Below are 21,106 nucleotides of genomic sequence, written 5' to 3' on the forward strand. Positions count from 1 at the left end.
TTCACTGGTCAAGCTGCAGCTCTCTGGGCTGCTCCCAACTCATTGCACACACTGGGAAAAAAGGTCTGCTTTGCTCAACAAAGATTGTTTGAATTTGGAGATAAGCCACGTAGATATCTGGATAGAAAGAAAAATGCTTCCCAATCTATTATGTATGTTAGATAGAAGGTTGGCACAGTTACCCGTGAGTTAACGAAGATTAATGTTAGATTTAGGGAATACTTTTCAGAGTTATATCAGTCAGAGGGAGATGAACACAGTGCAGCGAGAATGCAGGCCTTCTTTGAGATCCTGCACCTCCCTAGTATAAACGCGGAACAGGTTTCCTGTTGAATGGGCCTATGACTATACAGGAGGTGCAGGAAGCAATAAAGCATCTCCAAGGTGGCAAACACTGGGGTCAGATGGATTCCCAAGTGAATTCTATAAGGAATTCATAAATGTGTTGGTGGAGCCACCTCTGAGGATGTATAGCTATTCATATACACAGGATTATCTTCCACCCTCTCTTCGGGAGGCTAATATCTCCCTCATTTTAAAGAAGGAGAAAGAGCCCGAAGAATGTGCTTCATACAGACCCATTTCACTGTTGAATGTAGAATTTAAAATTCTACCCAAGACGCTGGCCCTGAGGTTGGAAAAGGTGTTGTTCTGTATTGTGAAAGAAGATCAGATGAGTTTTGTTCAGGGCCATAGCTCCTCCAACAATATCAGGAGGGTACTGAACATGGTGCAGGCATGCCAGCAAATGTTGATCCTGGGTTCGGTGGCCTCCCTAGATGCAGAAAAGGCATTTGACCAGATAGAATGGCTATACCTGTTTGGGGTCATCAAGCGCTTTGGTCTGGGGACAACCTTTGCTAGATGGGTGGTGGTGTTGTATAATGATCCGAAGGCAGCAGTCATCACCAACGGCAGTAAGTCAGATAAATTAAAACCTGGGAGGGGTATTCGCCAAGGGTGTCCTCTTTCACCGCTGCTATTTTCCTTGGCAATTGAGCCATTGGCTGAAACTATCTGGAGAGACCCTGAAATAGTGGCGCCAGGAGTGGGAATGGGGGAACATAAGATTACCCTATATGCTGATGATGTCCTTTTGTTCTTGGCCAATCTGGAGGAGTCCGTTCCTCGATTGATTCAAACAATTAATTTATTTGGCAGTTTTTCGGGCTGCAAGATCAAATTTACAAAATCAGAAGCTATGCCGATGGGGGAGGGGAAGAATTAGTGGAGGTGCCTGATCTGAAGGATGGAATGCAGTTCCTGTTTAGAGGGTCGTCAAAAAGGTGTTTGTATTTGGGAATTTTTATTACCCCTGCATTCCACCAGCTGTATAAAGCTAACTATGTACAATTACTCGAGAGGATAAAGCAGGATTTGCAGCGGTGGGACGGATTACCGTTATCATGGTTAGGCCGAATAGCTTTGATTGAAATGAATGTTCTTCCTCGCCTGTTGTACCCCATGAGAATGCTCCTGTTGTTGCTACCCAGATGAGTATTACTGAGGCTCAATAGTTGGCTAGGCTCTTTTATTTGGTGTCGCAGCCGCCCCCTAATTAAGTTTACCAAATTGCAGCTCTCACAGGGTGAGGAGGAGTGGACCTTTTGGACTTGAAGAGATATCAAATAAGCGCTTTCAGAGCATGTGTGTGTGTGACTGGGCACGAGGGGACTCGGGTAGATTTTGCTTGACGTTGAAGCATTGCAGTCGAGATGTCCCCTAGTTAATCTATTATTCATTGATAAGATTAAATCTGAGACTGAGCAGTGTAAGAGTACAATCATTCTAAATCCAGTGAAAGCCTGGAGGATAATGAAGCAACACAAGGGCAATTGGCTGAAGACCTCACTGATTACCCCACTGGTGGAAGCCCAAGGATTTAAACCTGGGGCAATGGACTCTGGCTTTAAGTCATGGGAGAATAAAGGAATCTTCTGTCTGGGAGATTTATTCGAGGGTTAGGTCTTGATGTCATTTAGCCAGCTAAGTCAGAAATATGCATTGTCTAATAGGGACCTTTTCCGGTACTTTCAGCCAACGGATTATATACAGAGGAATACCACGCTCCTGGCTCAGCATTACAGGTCAACTGTGGAATAAAGAGTACTCTGGTGTTCAGGTGCTCTTTCAGTTAGTACGTTGTATCATTTACAGAAGGGACGTACCTTAGGGGATGTGGAGGAACTCTCTAGGATGTGGAATCGGGAGCTAGGATAGGATATTTCATTAGAAACATGGCAAGATATATGGGAAAATGTAAGGAAAGTTTCAATATGTAACAAAGCAAAGGGCATGCAATTGAAGATTTTACATAGGGTTTATGTGGTGCCAGAGAGGCTAGCTAAGTTCAAGATAGGCACATCACCAGGGTGTCCCAAATGTAAAATTAGTATAGGCACTCACACACTGCTATTGGTCATGTTGTAAGATCCAGAGACACTGGAGTGCTATAGTAAGGGAGCTGAAGGACATCCTGGGGGATTAAAGTTAAAGTGAATCCGGTATTTCTTCTTCTGGGGTTGCCAAATTTGCCTTCTCTCGGAGAACACAGGAACAGACTGTGTCACATTCTCATGCACTGTGCAAGGAAGAACATTTTAATTAATTGGACGTTGGAAAACCCCCAGGGCTTATGGGGTGGCATATGCTGGTGATGGAGCATCCCCCCCAAGATGACCTCACAAATATGGTGCACCACAAAACAGTAGTTTTACAAGACGTGGCAGCCCTTTCTAAATTATATTGATTCAGACTGATCAGCAATATTAATTAGAGCCGTGGTATAGCTGTGGGAATCAGTCTGGGCGCTCATGGGGCCATGGGAGGGCAAGGCTGGGTGAAAAGAATACGGGTGCAATAACTGGTGCTCCCATGGATGGGAGTCTGAATGGAGGTGTGGTGAGTGAAATAGAATAAAGTAATGTGATAGAATTCAAATTAATTTAAATTATGTTTAATTTTATTTTTATTCAATTTGATTATAGTTTAGTTTAAGCTAAGTTTGTTCTAGTAGAATAATAGGTAGCTCATTATTAATAGTATCATAATATGACGTTGTTGTACAGCTATGTTTCTGTATTTTGGTATTGTTCTTTTTTGTATATGGAGGTGCTGTGAGAGATTTGAAAATGTTTCTAATAACAGTATATATTTTTTTAAATTTCTTGCCTTCCCCCATAACTATTTTTGACATTCAAAGGTCAGATGAACTCAGCTTTGAATATATTCAATATCTCCCTAACTACAGGAAGGCATCCCCAATTTGAACTCAATTCCTCTTGCTAATATACCACTTGCCTTGCTGATTGCTTGCTGCACCTATGTGACAACTGGCATTGACTGGAGTAGAAAGCCTGAGCAGAAGGTATCTGAGGCACGTTTGTACATCCACACATCATTCCTGATGAAGGGCTTTTGCCCAAAACGTTGACTGTTCTGCACCTCGGATGCTGTCTGACCAGCTGTGCTTTTCCAGCGCCACAATTTTCGACTCTGATTTCCGTTATCTGCAGTCCTCACTTTCTCCACATCCCAATATATCACCATTTAAACAATGTACCTCCTTTATGTTTTTACTTCATAGGAAAGGCTATACTTTCACACTGCGTTACTACATTTACCATGTGTTTGCCAATTAAGACACATAGCTGAAACAACTTTGCTGCAAGTCAAGAACTGAACACCAGAGTGATAAAATAAAATGGAAAAGGGGGTGAGAAGAATGTGTTGTACTCACAGATGTTGGACAGAGGAAAGAAGTTGCAGTCTGGGATGAAGTTCAATCTTCATTCATAGAGAGAGGAACAGCAACACCTTCACAAGCGCATGGTCCAACTTCCGCATTCAGACAACAGGGTGGAGGCTCTCAATGGCAGGAGGACCACACTCCTTCCCGTCCTTCAGGGCTTCCCATTGGTCGATCAAGAATGCTGCGTGCCGTTTCCGCTGACAGCAAAGAGCATGCGTAGTATTTTGCTGACACCAGCGTACATGTGCAATACTTCCTGACATCGAGAAGCATGCGAAGTCTGCCCAGTGGAGATGCTGGTCCAACTGCCAATCGGAGAGAAAAAAAAGCTGGAGTCAGACTTGTTTGTTTTCCGGGGACTCAACAGTTTATTCCTTTTGCATTTTGTCTGGCTGCTCAATTTTTGAATGTGTTTTCCCCAGGGTAGGGGAAAGCCAAAACTGGAGGGGCATAGGTTTAGCGTGAGAGGGGGTTCAAATGGGACCGAACTGGTAACATTTTCATGCAGAGCGTGGTATATGTATGGAATGAGCTGCCAGAGACAGTGGTCGAGGCTGGAACCATTACAACATTTAAAAGGCATCTGGATGGGTATATGAATAGGAAGGGTTGAGAGAGATATGGGCCAAATGGTGGCAAATGGATCATCAGATTAATTTAGAATATGTGGTTGGCATGCACCGAAAGGTTTGTTTCCCTGCTCTGCAACTCTATGACTCTATTTCTAATTAATCTGAACCAACTTCACAAGACGAGGAATTGACCATTCCATCCTTACAGCTTGTCCTCAACTGTGGCCTAATTGCACAGATTTCAATGCAAGTTTCAGAAAAATGCAGCTTTTAAAAAAAATTGAATTTGCCTTCAAACTTTACTTATGTTTTTGAAAATATCATTTTAGCGATTCTCAATGTTAAAGATCAGCCATTTCTCACACCACACCCTCCCATCTCACAGGTAGAGTCATCACCATCCACGCTCTCTCTATCCTTAGAAGGGCTGATACAGTGATCAAAGAGGGCTCGACGCACAAGAAAGGATGAGAATGGGGGTGCAGGTAGAGAATTTGGACGGGAAACAGAGGCTGGGGGTAGAGAGAGAGAGAAATCGACCCGGGGACAGAGCATTGGAGTTAGACAAACACTGGGGGTGCACAGGGTGGGGGCAGAGCGTTTGACAGAGAGAGAGAGAATGGGGGTGCAGAGTGTGGGGAGAGAGAATGGACGTGGGTCAGTGCGTGGGGAAAGAATGCAAGGGGGCAGAGGGTGGGGGAGAAAGAGAGCAACAATGAATGTTAGGAGAGGGTGGGGGAAGAGAGAGGGAATGGATGGAGAGCAGAGGGTGGGTAAAGAGAGAGAATGGAGGGGAGCAGAGAGTGGGAGGAGAGAGAGAAAGAGTGTGGGGAGAGGGACTGGATGGAGGAAGGCAGAGGGTGGACGAGAGACTGGACTAGACAGGGGGAAGAGGGTATGGAGATTGAATGGACGGAGAGGATGGCATGTGTGTGAGAGGGGGGAAGCTAGGGATAGCGAGAGAGAATAGACAGGGGGCGCTGTGGGCATGATTGGATCTTGATTGAAAGGGGAGTTGGTGAATGCGTCCCACCCACCCCCAGAATCCCCTTCTTTGCACATGTGCAGTGCAGATTTTTGTGAATGACGCGAGAGAGAATCTGGACCGTGAGTGCAATTACCCTCAGATCCTGGCATCAGCAAATCACTGCCTTTCTGTTTTAAAAACTAAATAAAGATGTAGGCAATATACTGGGAATAGCAAGAAGTGACTAAGAAACTGAACCGAGAGTCAACGCTTTCCGATGAGGGAAGCTGGGGAAAAACAGGAGGATGGAAGGATGAATTCGAGTTGGAATCCATTGAAAGGTGGAGGAAATGGGAGACATAGATTTCGGGTAGGAGATAGGGAAGGCTGTTCGGTACAAACTAGAATTCTCTTATCCTATTTCCTGCCCTGCACTGACAGCAATGATCTGTTTTCTCAAGGTATTAGCAGAGGAGGATTTGCTGTTCAGGCGTGCACAAGAAATTTACTCAGGGCCTGAATATCAGCAGCGTTTGAATCGAGGAGGGGAAGTTATTTCAAACATCAACGTGTCTTGAGAAGCCCCGTGATTTCACGCAGCCTGCGTCGGAGTGTTCCAGGGTTCTGACTGTGCAGAGAACTTTAACTCTGTAGCGAAATGTGGACTAGTGTTCTCGTTGTATACGAGCCCTTCTTTGGATCGTCGAAGCTGCTGAGACGCAATGACCCCTGCACCGTGGAAACTCTGTGGAAGCAAATTCAATTCCCCAAACGGGCTGGAGTGTCACCAGGACTGGCATGAAACCAATCGATTCCTTCAATCCTGGAATGAAGTCAATCGATTTCTTCAATCCAAGACTGTGGGCGGCGCGGCAATAGCTCAGTGGTTAGCACCGCTGCCTCACAGTGCCAGGGGTTTGAGTTCGATCCCACCCTCATGGTGATTGTGTAGAGTTTGCACTTTTCTACCCTCCCCCCTCCCATCTCTGGGTGCTCTGGTTTCCTCCCAAGGTCCCAAGATGTGCAGCTTAGAGTGGATTGGGCGTTCTAAATTCAGGGATTAGCTGTGGAGGTTATTGGGTGGGATGCTCTAACGGGGGTCAGTGTGGATTGTTGGGCCAAAGGGCCTGTTTCCACAGTGTAGGGGGTTTGATGATTCCCCCAACGTGTCTGCAGCCTGGCTTCCAGTTGCATCTCTTTGAGCCGAAGGTCCTCCAGCATGTGTTTTCCCTAGTTTCCAGCAGCCAGAACCTCCCACCTTCAGCAAATCGAAAGACAAATCCCACCCTGCCCTCTCCAATGTGGGCAAAGTAACTGCTTATTCAGTTTTAGTGGCCCAGCAGAGGCTGGAAGCCAAGTTCAGAACACATGAGGATGGCCTCAACCAGGACCTTGGGTTCATGTCACATGACAGGTAACCCCACTTCACTGTCACGCTCTCTCACACCCACACAAAGCATACACTCTCACGCACGCTCACATTCACACAGATCACTCTCTCAGACACATACACATATACACCCTCTCACAGGCTGATACTCTATCACTCACACACTTTATCAAGCACGCACACACACACATACACACACACACACATACTCTCATGCATGCACACTTACATATAAGGCTTTTGTGTGATTTTGAATTTGCAGAATTATATTTGCAGATACGTTGTGCGCTTTTTGAGCAAAATACAATCTACAGGCAGTCAATCCATGTGAGATTTTATAAATTCCTACTTTGGAAATAGAACCAGTCTCACTCAAGATTGGGATACAGACCTTAAGTTGTCTCGAGAATGTGTCTTCAAACAAGTTCTGGGATTTACATATTAATGAAACAAAACCTGCAACCCATTCTAAAAGATGAAAGACTTCACAACAATCTAAGTTTGTTCAATATATCATTTCTGTTGCATGAAACTGCGATCTTTTGCTATAAATTCTCCTATGATCCTGCGCCACAAACACCTGATGAAGAAGCAGTGTTCCGAAAGTTAGTGCTTCCAAATATTATTCCTGCCATACCAGTGTTCAAAATCTCTCACACAGACAAAAGCAAACATTTCTTCTTGAATTGAATGGCTGCTGATATTCAAGCCCCAATGATTCAAGTGGCTCTGTCAGAAGATGACGTATCATTTGTTTTCAGATTTCTTTCTCCATGTTTTCCTCCAAAAAAAAAATCACAAATTGAGTGATCACTGTCAGTACTGTTAAATGAACATAACATCGGTGGCAATTCCTGTATATTGCCAGATGAGTGCTGACCATATATTATGCAGGACGCAGAAAACCCTCATGCAACAAGACAGCCTTCAGTGTGTTTGGAGGAAAACTTAATTTAGATTGCAATAACCTGGAACAAGCTGTCGACAAAGGTGCTGGAAATGGAGCTGAATCACGAATATGATAATGAAATGTCAAGACTGCTTGGGAAAAGAAAGCCAGTGAAGTTACTGAATGACTTCCTGCTGTCCTAGTAAATACAAAAGAGACAAGAGATATAGAACGTAACTCTATTTCTGCATTAGAAGGTGAAAAATCAGAGCCACAAAGTTTTTATAACAGCCAACAATATCAGATATACACCATATGAAGCAACAGATGTCTACATTTGAAATCAATGTGCCAATCCCTTAAATACTGCTCAGTTCCATGAGAAACTACCGTTATAATTTTGAACATGAGGAAAGAAGTAAACCTTTTCCAGGGTACAAACTCTATTTGGGGGAGACGTTGCTATGCTCCCAGATGTTGCCCAGAAGGAGGGAGTTTCACTCTGAAATTGACAGGGCTACCTCCACGTTCAGACGTCCACAATGGGGGAGGGAGGGCACATTGGGAGGGGAGGACACTTTGCAAACTCCTTTCGCTCTCCTCCACGTCAATGCAGTTTGAGTTCAAGCAAAGCACAGGGTATAATTTTAGCTTTACACTCTCAGAAAACCCCTACCTCTGTGAATCCAACACTTTACTCCCCCCTCCACTCCATGGAAATATCGATTTGAGAGATTCCAGATTTGGAGTTGCTACCATACATGCTGTAGGGGGTTTGGTAGAAGCTGTTTATTTTAATGAACCATTTCATTTCAACCTCATGCTTGCCATTCAAACACTAATTTTACACAGAGGGTGGTTGATGTGTGGAATGAACCTCCTCAGGAAGCGGTGGATGCGGGTACAATAAAAAGACATTTGTTTTAGTACATATATAGGGAAGGTTTGGAGGGATACAGGCCAACAGCAGGCAGGAGAGACTGATTTAGTTTGGGATTATGGTTGGCATGGACTGGTTGGACCAAAGGTCCATGACCATGCTGTATGACTCGATGGTAAGTTCATAGTTCCTTGAAAGGGGAGTGGCACATAGACAGAATAGTGAAGAAGGTGTTTGATACGCTTGCCTTTATTGGTCAGTGCACTGAGTGCAGGAGTCGGGAGGTCATGTTGCGACTGTAGAAGACATTGGTTAGGCTACGCTTGGAGTATTGCAAGCAAATCTGGTACCAGTGATCCCACCCTGACACACCATAAACCAGAGATAGTGACTGAAATTGACTCTGATACAAAATCAAATCATTAAATCGCTGCAGTGCAGAAAGAGGCCATTTGACTCATTGAATGTATTGAGTACAGGATTTGGGAGGTCATGTTGTAGCTGTACAAGACATTGGTTCGGCCACTTTTGGATTATTGCATTCGATTCTGGTCTCCCTACTGTAGGATAGGAACGATGTTGTGAAACTTGAAAGTGTGCAGAAAATATTGATAAGGATGTCGCCAGGGTTGGAGGGTTTGTGGTATAAGGAGAGCCTGAATAGGATGGGACTGCTTCCCTGGAGTGTCAGAGGCTGAGGGGTGATCTTATGGACATTTATAAAATCATGAGGGGCACGGATAGAGTAAATAGGCTAGAGGAAGTGGTGGAGGCTGGTACAATTACAACATTTAAAAGGCATCTGGATGGGTGTGTGAATAGGGAAGGTTTGGAGGGATATGGGCCAAATGCTGGCAATTGGGACACTAGATTTAAATAGGACATCTTGTCAGCATGGATGTGTTGGATCAAAAAGTCTATTTCCGTGCTGTATATCTCTATGTCTATTTGATAACAGATGCTTTATTTCTGTTGATGTAAATATTGTTAGGGAGAGAGAATTCCTCCAGTAGGGGACGATAAGAATCCTGGGACACCCCTAATCCTGGTTTACTCTCTAATGAACACACTTTAAGCACCAAATGTGCATTTATGTCTCATTTTGTTTCATTTTTCTTGTTTTATTCCCTGCGCCGATGACTCTCTCAGTCTGGATGGTTGTCAGGCTGAGAATATTGTGGATGGAAATGTGTTGCTGGAGAAGCGCAGCAGCTCAGGCAGCATCTAGGGAACAGGAGAATCGTCGTTTCGGGCATTAGCCCTTCTCCTGTTCCCTAGATGCTGCCTGACCTGCTGCGCTTCTCCAGCAACACATTTCCATCTCTGATCTCCAGCATCTGCAGACCTCATTTTCTCTTCTGAGAATATTATGGATTGGGCCTTGATCGACTGAATGTTTTATTGCTCTGGAAGGTGTAAAAGGGGCTCAAAGTTTCAGCAGAAAGCCAGCTGAGCTGAGAACAGACAACATATTTCTCTGGGAACAGGGAGAAGAGGACAGAGAAATCAGGACCTGAAATCCGAGCTGACACCAGAGTACCATGTTATTAGTGCTTTGATTAGCAGTGCCAACCCTCGACCTTTACCTCGCTTCCTATTCAACTTGAATGCCACGTACCCCCTCAATATTCAGATCCAATCCTTGTCATCCTGAAGCCACGTCCCTGTAAAGAGTCTCAGATCATCATTATTCTCTTCAATGTGTGCAGTCAATTAATTCAGTTTTGTTACATTGCAGCACACATTCAGCCATACAGTCTTCAGTTTCAATTCTTGTGTTCTGTAGAATCTAGTTTTGATTGATTAGATTAGATTCCCTGCGGTGTGGAAACAGGCCCTTCGGCCCAACAAGTCCACACCGACACCCTGAAGAGTAACACTCCCAGACTCATTTCTTTCTGATTAATGAACCTAACACTATGGACAATTTAGCATGGTCATTTGACCTGACCTGCACATCTTTGGACTGGGACATTTACTTTCCGTGTCCCTTTCTATCATTCTCTGATGTTCATTTCCACATCACTGCATTGCTCACCTGCCTTGATACGGATTGGCCATAAAAAATGTATGTTCATACATTCCCAGTAATAGAAGCAGGAGTAGGCCATTTTGTCCATCAAGCTACTCCACCATTCATTACGATCATGGCTCATCTATCCATCGTCTCAGCCCCTCGTACCTGCATTATCCTGACTATCCTAAATTCACCTACCATACAAAATCCCATCCAACTATGTCTTGAATATGGCTGCTTCTACTGCTTCCTTAGGCAGAGAATTCCAATGATTCACCACTCTCCGGGAAAAGCAGTTCCTTCTCCTCTGTCTTAAACCTACTCCCCCTAATCTTGTGACCTCGTGTCACTCACCATAGAAACAACTGGATAGGGTGGGTCTGGATGGCATGCTCGTCGGATGGGTCAGTGTGGACTTGATGGGATGAATGGCCTGCTTCCACGCTGTAGTGATTCTATGATTTACCGCAGTTGTGTTTGCCATGGACCACAGCACCAGAACCTCCCACCTTCTGCAAATCGAAAGACAAGTCTCACTCTGCCCTCTTGTACATGTGTTATCTAACTGCTTAATCATTTCTGGTGAATCCAGCCCACGCCTCCCGCTGCTGCCATTAACCTTTACAAAGCTGATGAGACAATGCAATACCTGCAGTACTGAAAATCATAAGGCTTCTAACGATACCAGTTGCTGATTCACGACTCCCACTGATGGACAGCATTGGAAATACAATGTTGGAGGCTGAAAGAATAGAGCAGTTTAAACAAAAACTCACAGAACCCTTCACTAGGCTCCCTGCTCAGCACACTTTACTTAAATCACTTCAACTCCACATTGCAACAAATTTCCACTTTCCACCAATATCCTGAATGTCCTCACTCACTCAGTTGCTGTCTCACACATGAAAGATTTCATTGTAGGTTCTGCTCCCAGTCAGGACAAAACATCTTTGAAAGCTGCTCTGAAAGTCCAGTCTTCACAATGACACTTCTGCTTTCCTTCAGTCCAAATTGTCCGTGCTGACCAGATATCCCAAATTAACATCATCTCATTTGTCAGCACATAACCCATACCCCTCTCAATTCTCCCTATTACCAGATGCCTTTTGAAATGCTTTAATTATACCAGCCTCCACCACTTCCTCTGGCAGCTCATTCTATACACACAACACCCGCTGCGTGAGAAAGGTTTGTGCAAAGTTCCTTTTAAATATTTCCCCTCTCACCTCAGACTTATGACCTCTAGTTTTGGTCTCCCCAACTCTGGGGAAAAACTTTTCGCTATTCACCCTATCCATGCTCCTTATGAACTTCTATAAAGTCACCCCTCAGCCCCCAATGATCCAGAGAAAACAGCCCAGCCTATTCATCCTCTCCATATAGATCAAACCCTCCAACTCTGGCAATAGCCTTGTAAATCCTTTCCAAATCCTTACAAAGGTTCGTAACACTTTTCCTGTAGCAGGGAAACCAGAACCGAATACAGTATTCCAAAAGTGGCCTAATCAATGTCCGGTACAGCCGCAACATGACCTCCCAACATCTGTATTGAAATGCAATGACCTATTAAAGCAAATATACCAAACACCTTCTTTGCTATCCTGTCTACCTGCGACTCCACTATGAACCAGCACTCCAAGGTATGTTTATTCAACAACACTCCCCATCAAATGTGTAGATCCTGCCCTGATCTGCCTTTCCAAAATCTATATTTCAAAATGGGGTCGAGAAACGTATAAGCCGTGATTGAATGGTGGAGCAGATCTGATGGACTAAATGGCTTAATTTCTGCGCCTATGTCGTATGGTCTCTTGCTGTCCTCGACACACTGAGAGAATTGGAAGCAGGAATAGGTCATTTGTCTTTCCAGCTTTCGCCAGTATTGAACACTTCATAACTGGATATAAATATACCTGCATCTAGATGGATAGCTCGGACTTTTTTCACTGGAGCATCAGAGTTTGAGAGGTGACCTTAGAGAGGATTATAAAATCATGAGAGGTATAGATGATGTGAACGGCAGGTATCCTTTCCCTCGTGTGGGTGGTTCAAGATGAGGGAGCAAATTTTGAAGGTGAAGAAAGAAATATTTTAAAAAGACATGAGGGGCAATTTTTTTTCATAAGATAAAGTGTAGTTCGTTTGAGGAATCAATGTCCAGAGGAGTTGCTGGATGCAGGTACAGTTACAATGTTTAAAAGACATTTGGATAAGTACATGAATAGGAAAGGTTCGGAGGGGTATAGGCCAATCATTGGCAGGTGGGACCAGTTTAGTTTCAGAACACCGCCAGCATGGACTAGTTCAACTGAATGATCTGTTTCTGTGCTGTATGACTCTGTAACTGTTCTGTACTGGTCTTAAAACCATTTTCTTGCCTTCTCCCATAACTTCTTTGTTCTTCAAAGTCACATGAACGCAGCCTTGAATACATTCACTAACCGACCTCACTGCAGGAAGACATCCCCACTTCTGAACTCAATTCCTCTTGCTGATTTCCCACTTGCTTTGCTCATTGCTTGCTGCACTTTCTGACAACTGGCAGTGACTGGTGTAGAAGGACACTGAGGCCCCTTGTTCTATCCACACATCGCTCCTGATGAAGGGCTCGTGCCCGAAACGTTGACTCTCCTCCTCCTCAGTTGCTGCCTGACCTACTGTGATTTTCCAGCGCCACAATATTCAACTCTGATCTCCAGCATCTCACTTTCGCCACATCTCAACAGATCACCATTTAAACAATGCACCTCCTTTCAGCTTTTTTTTATACTGCACAGGCTAGAACTTCACATTGTGGTACTGCATTTTCCATGTGTTTGCAAGTTGACACACAGACCTGGATCAACTTTTCCAGAGTCTGGCCCCTCCCTCGGTTCACTCTTGAACCTCAGAATGAAAAGGTGGTGAGAAAAACACTGTTGTACTCACAAATGTTAGACAGAGGAAGGAAGTTACAGTCTGGGGTGAAGTTTAACCTTATGCAGAGAGAAGAGACCAACAGCGGCTTCAGAGCTCATGGTCCAACCTCCGCATTTCCACAATGGCCTGCTCTGATTGGCAGGAGGACCAGACTCCTTCCGGTCCTCCAAGCTTGTCCACTGCTCCACGGAAAGGCGCTCGCGTGCCGTTTCTGCGTACTCCCAAGAGGATACGCAGTGCTTGCTGACACTGGCAGTCATGCGCAGTGCTTGCTGACACCGCGGAGCATGCTCAGTGTGCAGGAATTTGTTACAAATTTTAAAGTTAAACATCACAAAGCACCTGGTGATAGTCCAACAGACTTATTTGGAAGCATTAGCTTTCTGAGCCCTGCTCCTTCATCGGCTGATTGTGGAGTATAACATCGTAAGACACAGAATTTATGATCTTACGATCTTATATTCCACAATCACCTGATAAAGTAGCAGCGCTCCGAAAGCGCGTGCTTCCAAACAAGCCGATTGGACTGTAACCTGGTGTTGTGTGATTTTTAACTTCGTACACATTAGTCCAACACGGGCACCTCCCGATCATGACAAATAATAAGCGTCCAAATGTGAATACGAGAGAAAAATGCCGAAGCTATTTTATTTTGCTGATTTTTTTTCCCTGTGCCTCGACATTTTATTTCTTTTGCATTTTGTTTGGCTGCTCAACGTTTCTGTCTTTTCCCCTGGATAGAGGTATTCCAAAACTAGAGGGTAAAGGTTTAGGGTGTGGGGAAAGATTTTAAAAGATCTAAAAGACTAGGACGAGAACATTCACTCCTTACTGGGGGAAAGTGAGGACTGCAGATGCTGGAGATTAGGGTCGAGATTGAGGAGCTGGAAAAGCACAGCAGGTCAGGCAGCATCCGAGGAGCAGGAGACTCGACGTTTCGGGCAAAACCCTTCGTCAGGAAATAGCCATGGGGAACTGCAGGGCTGTAGCGTAAACGAGTGAGTCTAAGTGGGATGCTGTTGGGAAGGTCTGTGTGAATGGCCTGTTGGGATGATATGGTTCCACTGCCTTAGCCACGCGTATTTTGAGAAATGTGGGAGGAGTGGGTTCCAGTTCGTGGGACATTGACACGAGTCCTGGAGAAGGTGGCATTTGTGCTGTCTCTCTCTTCACATTCTGCCCCCTGTCCATTTTCTCCCCATCCACTGCCCCCTGCCCATTCTCTCTCCTCACACTGCACCCTCTATTCTCTCCCCCAACCCTCTGAACCCCTGTCCATTTCCCTCCCTTCTCCACCACCATCAGCGACCCCCTCACCGCCCCCCTCCCCCCGATCCCCACAATCGTCCTTTCTCGTGCCTCAGCCCTCTTTGATCGCTGTATGAAGTCTTTCTCAGGGAAGAGAGAGAATGGATGGTGATGACTTTACCTGGGAAACACGGCATGTGAGAAATAGCTGATTTTTAAAATTGAGAATAACTAAAACCATATATTCAGAAACTTCGTTAAATTTGGGAAGAATGTTATTTTTTTTAAAAAGAACTGCACAAATCTTTCTGAAACTTGCATTGATGTATGTGCAGTTAGGCCACAACAAAGGACAGGCTGTAAGGAGAGAATGAGTGAATAAAAGACAAGTCCAATCTTGCTCTCGAGGAGAAGGTGAAAAATGCAGATGCTGGAGATCAGAGTCGATAGTGTGGTGTTGGAAAAGCACAGGTCCGGCAGCATCCAAGGAGCAGGAGAATCGACGTTTCGTGCATAAGCACTTGGCACTCGGCCATCGCTCCTTCAACCCCCCCTGTGATGGCGCGTGAACTCACTGGTGCCTCCGCAGGTGGGAGGAGCAGGTGAATCCCTTCCGGCACATACAGCAGGTGAACGGTCTCTCTCCAGGGTGGACCCGCTGGTGGGTCAGCAGTGCAGCTGGCTGAGTGAAACCCCTCCCGTACCTGGGGCACGTGAATGGCTTCTCTCCCTTGTGGACCCACTCATGCGTCTGCAGATGGCTGATCCGACTGAAGCCCTTCCTACACACTGAGCAGGTGAATGGCTTCTCCCGGTGTGAATGTGTCTGTGGGTTTCCAGCAGGGATGGGGAAGGGAATCCATTCCTACAGACCCCACATTTCCAAGGTTTCCCCTTTGGAGGGAGCTTTCCTTGTGTTGCTCTGGGATTGAAATTACAAACAGAACGGGTACATAGCCTTTCCCACGTTGAGGGGTGAGACTTTGAATCCTCCAAGCTGAGTAAATGGTTTGAAGCACTTTTCACAGTCAACGAACTGAATCTCCCTCACTCGGTGTCTCAGTATTGTTCCTGCCACAGGACTGTCCAAAATCTCTCAAACAAACAAAAGCAAACATGCCTTCTTGATTGGAATGGCTGATGATATTCAAGTCCCAATCAATCAAGTGGCTCTGTCAAAAGTTGATGTATCATTTGCTATAAGATTTCTTTCTGCACGTCTTCCTACAAAGAAAAATCACAAAATAAGTGATCACTGTCAGTACAGTTAATGAACATAACATAGGTGGCAATTCCTGTAGATTGGGATATGTCTGCTGATCACATTTTATCCAGGCCACAGAAACCTGAAACCCCTCATGCAGCCAGATAGCCTTAGCTGTGCATGGAGGAAAACTTCATTTCAGTGACAATAACATGGAACAAACTGCCGACAAAGATGCTGGAAATGGAGCTGAAACAAGGATATGAAAATGAAATGTTAAGGCTGCTTGAGAAAAGAAAGGCAGTAAAATTGCTGAATGACTTCCTGCTGACCTATTAAATAAAAAATTATGACAAAAAAAGGACGTAACTCCATTACTACATTAGAAGGTGAATAATAATTACAACAGAAACTTTTACAACTGCTAACAATATCAGATATACACCATATAGAACAAAGAACAAAGAAAGTTTACAGCCCAGGAACAGGCCATTCAAGCCTGAGCCGATCCAAATGTACTGTCAGAACCTGTCGGTCAATTCCTAAGCATCTGTATCTCTCTACTCCCCACCCACTCATGCATTTATCCAGACGCATGTTTAATGAATCGACCGTGCCTGCCTCTACCACCCCTGTTGGCACCGCGTTCCAAACGCACACCACCCTCTGTATGAAGGAAAACGCATTTTCACTTTGAGGAAGTGCTGCCCTTGCCGCGTTCATTGTAACGGGAGCTCTGCCCCATCCCTAATTCAGGCAGTCGGATCTCGTTAAACGAAGCTGCTTTTTGAGAGTATCGACTGGCCGTTTTTGCACAAGGCAGTGTAAGAAACAAGGGCTCGCCTGAGGTTTGCACCCGGGATCTCTCGCATGCTCACGCACTAGAAGGCCCAAAGCGAGAATCACACCCCTGGACCAACGACTCACAGGCCACGGGCAGTCTACATTTTTTGAGCAATGTGCCAATCCCTTAAATGCTGCTCAGTTCCTTGAGAATCTAACCTTTTAGTTGTGAACATGAGGAAAGGAGCAATCCTTTTCTCGGGTGCAAACTGTATACGTGCCAAACTGAGGGAATACGCAAGCAAAATAGCTTTAAGAGAGATAGAAAGTATTTGAGCGCCTTTGGAGTGTCTGCTCCCTCCCTGGATTCACTCCGGTTGCTACAAGTGAACAGTGTTTCACCCACCCCGACCACCCCTTCCCCCTCGCTGCTGGAGGATGGTATATGGAAAGGGGGAGACATTGCTTGGCTCCCAGATGTTGCCCAGAAGGAGGGAGTTTCAATCTGAAACTGACAGGGCTGCATCCGTATTGTGACGTCAACAATGGAGGGCGGGCCGGACAGCTGCTCTGCAGTTGAGGCACGTGTGGAGGGGAGGACACTTTGCAAATCCCACTCTCCTCTAAGTCAATGCAGTTTGAGTTCAAGCAAAGCAAGGGGTTTAAATATACTTTAGAAAACCTCCTTTGTGCCGTGGGAAAACTCCGGCCGCGGGAAATGCAGAATTACAGATTCATAGTAACAGAAGCAGGGGTAGGTCAACTCCGTCATTCATTAAGATCACAGCTCCACCAACCTGCACTATCCCGACTACCCTTAATTCCCCTACCATGCAAAAACACATCCAACTGTGTCTCCAATATACTTCATGAAGCTGTCTCAACTGCTCTCTTGGGTAGAGAATCCCATGGAGTCTCACAGAGTTACACAGATGTACAGCATGGAAACAGACCCTTCGGTCCAACTCATCCATGCAGCCCAGATATCCTAACCTAATCTATTCCCATTTGCCAGCACTTGGCCCAAATCCCTATAAAACCTTCCTACCCTCCAACCCTGGCAACATCCTTGTAAATCGTTTCTGCACCTTTTCTAGTTTCACAACATGTTTCTGATAGGAAGCAGACCAAAATTACATGCAATATTCCAAACGTGGCCTGACCAATGTTCTGTACAGTGGCAACATGAGCTCCCAACATCTATCCTCGATGCTCTGACCAACAAAGGAAAGCACACCAAACGCCTTCTTTACTATCCAATCTGCCTGCGTTTCTACTTTTAAGGAACTGTCAACCTGAACTCCAAGGTCTCTTTGTTCAGCAACACTTCCAAGGAACTTACCAATAAGTGTAAAAGTCCTGCTCTGATTTGTTTTTCCAAAATGCAGCACCTCATATTTACCTACATTAACCTCCATCTGCCACTCCTCAGCCCATTGGCCCATCTGATCAAGGTCCCGTTGTGATCTGAGGTAACCTTCTTTACTGTCCACTACACCTCCAATTTTGGTGTCATCTACAAACTTGCTAACTATACCTCCTCCGTTTACATACAAATCATTTATATAAATGACAAAAAATAGCGGACCCAGCATCAATCCTTGTGATACACCATTGGTCACAGGCCTTCAGTCTGAAAAGCAACCCTCCTTCACCACCCTCTGTCTTCTGCCTTCTAGCCAGTTCTGTATCCAAATGGCTAGTTGACCCTGCATGCCATGAGATTAAACCTTGCTCACCAGTCTCCCATGAGGAACCTTGATGAACGCCTTCCTGAAGTCCAGAGAGATCACGTCCATCGCTCTGCCCTAATCAATCCACTTTGTTACTTCTTCAAAAAACTCAATCATGTTCATGAGACATGATTTCCCAAGCATAAAGCCATGCTGACTATCCCTAATCAATTCTTGCCTTTCCAAATACATGTAAATCCTGTCTCTTTGGATTCTCTCCAAACACTTGCCCATCACGGATGTCAGGTTCAGTGGTCTATAGTTCCCTGGCTTTTCCTTACCACCTTTCTTAAATAGTGGCACCACATTAGCCACCCTCTAGCCTTCCAGCACCTCACCTGTGACTATTAATGATACAAATATCTCAGTAAGAGGCCCAGCAATCACTTCCCCAGTTTCCTATAGAGTTCTAGGGTACTCCTGATCAGGTCCTTGGGATTTATCCACTTTTATGCATATCAAGATATCCAGCAATTTCTCATCTGTAATATGGGCATTTTTTCAACATGTCACCATCTACTTTCTCACATTCTATATCTTCCATGCCGTTCTCCACAGTAAACACTGATGCACAATATCCGTTCAGTCTCCCCCACCCGCCCCCGCGCCCCCCGCCCCACCCATCTACTGCAGCTCCACACAAAGGCCGCCTTGCTGATCTTTGAGGGGCCCTATTCTCTCCCTTGTTATCCTTTGGTCTTTAATGTATTTATAAAAACCCTTTGGGTTATCCATGACTCTATTTGCCAAAGCTATCTCATGTCCCGTTTTTGCCCTCATGATTTCCCTCTTAAGTATGCTCGTACTGCCTTTATACGGTAAGGATGCACTCTATCTCTCTGTCGATACCTGATATATGCATCCTTCTTTATCTTAATTTCTCTAGTCATCCAGCATTCCCCAGCCTGGGTGGGTTCTTCTTCGGCGGGTCGGTGTGGACTTGTTGGGCTGAAGGGCCTGTTTCCACACTGTAATCTAATCTAACCTAATCTAAACCTACCAGCCATTCCTTTCACCCCAACAGAAATATACTGTGTCTGGACTCTTGTTATCTCATATTTGAAGGCTTCCCATTTTCCAGCAGTCCTTTAACCTGCGAACATCTGCCCCCAATCAGCTTTTGAAAGATCTTGCCTAATACCTGAGTCTTTTCCAATTTAGAACTTCAACTTTTAGATCTGATATATTATTTTCAATCACTATTCTAATGTTAATAGAATTATGGTTGCTGGCCCTTAGGTTTTGCACCCTCGCCAGTATGTACATCCACATTGTGAATTAGAAAATGTCCTTGTACACACTTAACAAATTCCTCTCTTTGGCAGATAGGTAAATGGGCAGGAGTTATACCTTGGGTCCACTCTTCCTTCATTCCCATCAACCCTAACCCCATTCCCACCCCAATAGTCCAACGGCACTTTCCCCTGCAACTGCCGAATGTGTGACACCAGCCCATTTACCTGCTCCCTCCTCACTATCCAAGGGCCCAAACTTACCTTCCAGATGAAGCAGCACTTTACCTGCACTTCCCACAACCCAGTCTACTGCATTTGCTGCTCACAACGTGGCCTCATCTCCATTGGGGAAAACGAAGCATAAACTGGGTGACTGCTGCACATAACATCTACGTTCTGCCTGCAAAAAAGACCCTGAGCTTCCAGTTGCCTGCCAATTCCACACCTCACCCTGTTCCCCGGCCAACATCTCTGTCTCAGGTTTGCTGTAGTGTTCCAGCGAAGCTCAGTACCAGCAGAACGAAGAGCACCGAATATTACACTTGGAGACCTTACATCCCTCTGTTCCCAATATCGAATTCAATAATTCTCGGGCCTGAAATCCATAGTATCCTCGTCCCTTCCACACACACCAAGCCTTGTTATCACATAGTCTGTCATTACACACTACCTATTCTTAGCCATGAACAGTCTCCGTTCACCCTCCCACGCAAATCGTTATCAACTCCTTTTCCTGTCCACAGTTCTTCCCTCGCTTTGGGCTCTGTCCTGATCTATCATTAACTGCACCCGCCTTCCTCCCACAATATCTCCTGCATATAAACCAACGTTTTCCCAGTCACCATCAGTTCTGTGGAAGGGTCACCGGCAACTCCTGTTTTTTGTTTCTGATATACAGCATCCACAGTTCTTTCTCCTTTTTAGTGAGGTAGGTAGAGTTGGAAATTGTTTCGAGAGACAGAAGGTGTGTGTGGGGGGGGGGGGTGGTGGGGGGGGGGAGACAGAACCGACATGAACTGTTGATCTCCGTTGTTACTCATAACGTAAAATCATTGCAGTGCGATCACTTCCCTTAAGCATGAATAGAGGCCCCGGGCCAACCGTGAGCTTGTGGCGCAACGGTAGCGCGTCTGACTCCTGATGAGCAGGTTTCGTGTTCAAATCACGTCAGGCTCACTAACGTCAACTTCTTGCATTTCAAATCAAGAAAGGAGTACGTTCACTCCCGATATCTGTTGAGACAAATCTTCTTTGCGGAAACTTTCGATCACACGTGAAGCTTTGCTGCCTGTTTGATTTGTGAACACTGTGTCAGGGGGGTGGTGTGCCCATTTTCTGGGTAAATGCGCAACTCCCCCAGTTCATCACGGGAATTAAACACAGCCACCTCCCTCTGGGCAGCCGCTTCGCTCAGTTGGTGACAGCGCGGTGTGAGTAACATAATACCGATACTTTTACAACATAATCCAAAGATTCCCAGCTTTATGTTTCAATCTATCAGGAGAGTGACAGCGAGTT

Source organism: Chiloscyllium plagiosum, unplaced genomic scaffold, assembly GCF_037043375.1.
Source record: "Chiloscyllium plagiosum isolate Xiang-an unplaced genomic scaffold, Cpla_swu_hap1 HiC_scaffold_27, whole genome shotgun sequence".
In the NCBI taxonomy this organism is placed as follows: Eukaryota; Metazoa; Chordata; class Chondrichthyes; order Orectolobiformes; family Hemiscylliidae; genus Chiloscyllium; species Chiloscyllium plagiosum.